Here is a 2,873-nt window from a genome sequence, read left to right on the forward strand (position 1 = left end):
TTTATATGTTTTCAAAAATCTTAAAATTACAGTAAACTAACTACATTATCGTGCAGTCGTCACCACTGTAGTTCTAAAACTTTTCATCAGCTGGCTAAAAAATCTCTACCCATTAAGTAACAACTCCTTATTGCTCCTTCCATCCTTAGCAACTTCTCATATATTTTCTGTCTCTGTAAATTTGTTTCTTTTAGGCAATAGATATTAGCGGAATTAGATGATATCTCTTGGTGTCTGGGCTATTTCATTTAGATTTGCTAATATTGCCACTTTTATAAGAATATAATTTACTCTTAAGGCCGAATAATATTCTATTATATATGCAACAGTACATTGATTTATCCTTTCATCCGAAGAAGAGCACATGCGATATTTCCACCCTTTGGTTATTGCAAATAATGGCGCAACTAATTTGTGTATGAGTATCTGAATCTCTCTTCAAGTCTTTTGAGGATATTTGGATTTATTGTATAACTTTTATATTCTTTGTTTCACTTCTAAATTATTTACAGTTTACTTCTGCTGTGACCCTTGGGGCTAATTTGTTCTGTTTTTTCAGATTTCTTATAGAGTTAGGCTATTATCTTGTAATCATTTTTATTCTATATAGATGTTTACTGTTACATAATTCCCACTGGACTATACCTTGTACATTTTATTATGTTGTAGTTTTCTTCTTTTTAATATCTAAGAATTATTATCCTTATGATAAAGGAAGATTATTAACATTGTGATCTTTTCTTTCACCCACTGATATTTAAAAGTGGAATATTTCAAATTTTCTTCTGTAATTAAGTTCTAGAGAAGTTACTATGCATGAGTTTATTCCAGTGTTAGAGAAGTTATTTTATATGATCTTATTTTTTTTTTTTACATTTGTCTAAACTCGTTTCATAAGCCACTATCTGACTTTCTAGAAACTGTTCTCCTTTACAATGCTAGAAAATAGTATACATTCTGCTGTTAGGTCCACTTGGTTTATATTGCTATTGGATCCTCTTCTATATTGATCTCCTTGTTTACATGATCTGTCCATTATTTAAACTATCCAAAGGTTATTGTAGAACCATAAATTTATTCCTTTAATTTTGCCAAACTTACTATATATACATATATATATTCTGTTATTTGAAGTGTATATGTTTATAATTGTTATGTTTTTACCATGAGTTGAAAATTCTCTCAGTGTGTAATACCTATTTTTGTCTCTTGTTACAGCTTTTGGGATAAAGTCTACTTTATTTGGTAACTACTTCAATCCTCTCTAAATTCTTTTTTTAATGGATTTAGCTTTTGTTTCTTTTTCATTTTCAATATACTTCTCTTTTTGTATATTAAATGGATCTCTTGTTGATAACATATATTTGGTGATTGAATTGCTTGTATTTTAAAATTTGGTTGGTTTTTTTTCAATTTCTGTCTTTATATTTGAAAATTGAATCCAAAATAATATCTCTTTGTGCTTAGTATGTATGCTATATTTAACATCTTACATTTATAACAATCTTATTTTCATTTATACCAATTTAACTTCACTCATTCACTCATTAAAGTTGAGTTGTAACTAACTCCTAAATAAGCATCCAGTGGTTTTTCAGAGGCTGTGTATTACATAGAAGGGATTGTCCATAGTTCTCCTGTGGAGGATCTGGTGGATTCAAACTGCTTACCTTTGGCTTGGCAGCACAACTCTTTCCTATTAGGCCACTAGGAGTGTGTATGTGTGTGTGTGTGTGTGTGTGTACATAGATACACACAGAGCAACAACAAAAACCTTCTGCTCTAGCTCTTCCCCTTTGTGCTACTGTTGTTATAACAATTATATCTTTATATACTATGTACCCCAAACATAGATTTATAATTATTTACTATGCATTTCAATCTTAAAACATGTAAAAATATAAAAATGTAAAATAACAAATAAAAATACAGTAATAATGACTTATATTTCTATACGGCCATCCAATTTTCAGAGTTCTTTACTTATTTGTGTGTACTTTGTTTTACTGAATAAAAGCCAGTGTCTTTCATTTCAATATTTCAATCTGAGAATTTCTCCTAACATTTCCTGTACTAGATTTCTTAGTTTTCCTTTATGTGGAAAAGGCTTGATTTCACCCCTCATAAAATTTTGTTTCTTTCATTACTTTAAGAATGTTGTTCCATTTCCTTCTGACATCTATGGTTTCTGTTGGGAAATTTGTGGCTAATCTAAATGAATACCTTTTGTTCCTAACAAATCTTTTTTCTCTAGTTGCTTTTAAGATTGTCTTTGTCCTTTGAAACATTGATTTTAATATGTTTCAATGTAAATCTCTTTAAATTTATCCTACTAGCAACTCTGAACTTGGATGTGTAGATTCATGTATTTTCTTAAATTTGGGAAGTTTTCAACCTTTATTTCTTCAATATTCGTGCCATAATTTTATAGTAATCTCTTTGTGAAACTTCAAAAATACATATATTAATATATTTGACAATTTCAATATTGTCTCATTTTGTCTTGCTGTTATTTACAGGTCTTTTTATGAGAATTTTTTACTTATTTATGTTGTTGTAATGTACCACTGGGTCAGAACTGACTTACAACTGACCCCCAATCTGGTTTTAAGAGGCAATTAATTACACAGAAGATTGCCCATCTCTCCCCCACACAGCAGCTCATGGATCCACACTTCCGGATACCAATACAACTCCTTAATACTAGGCCACTACTAGGCCAATTGTTGTTATGTGTTATCTAGTCGACTATGACTCATAGCAACCTTATGTACAGTAGTTCTGCACCTGCCCTATCCTGAGCCAATCTCACTGCCTCTGACACACCTTCACCATAACCCCAGTTAACAACACAGGAGATTGTCCATCTTTTT

This window comes from Elephantulus edwardii, unplaced genomic scaffold, assembly GCF_000299155.1.
Source record: "Elephantulus edwardii isolate Elephantulus edwardi_28Jun2011 unplaced genomic scaffold, EleEdw1.0 scaffold00017, whole genome shotgun sequence".
NCBI classification, from domain to species: Eukaryota; Metazoa; Chordata; class Mammalia; order Macroscelidea; family Macroscelididae; genus Elephantulus; species Elephantulus edwardii.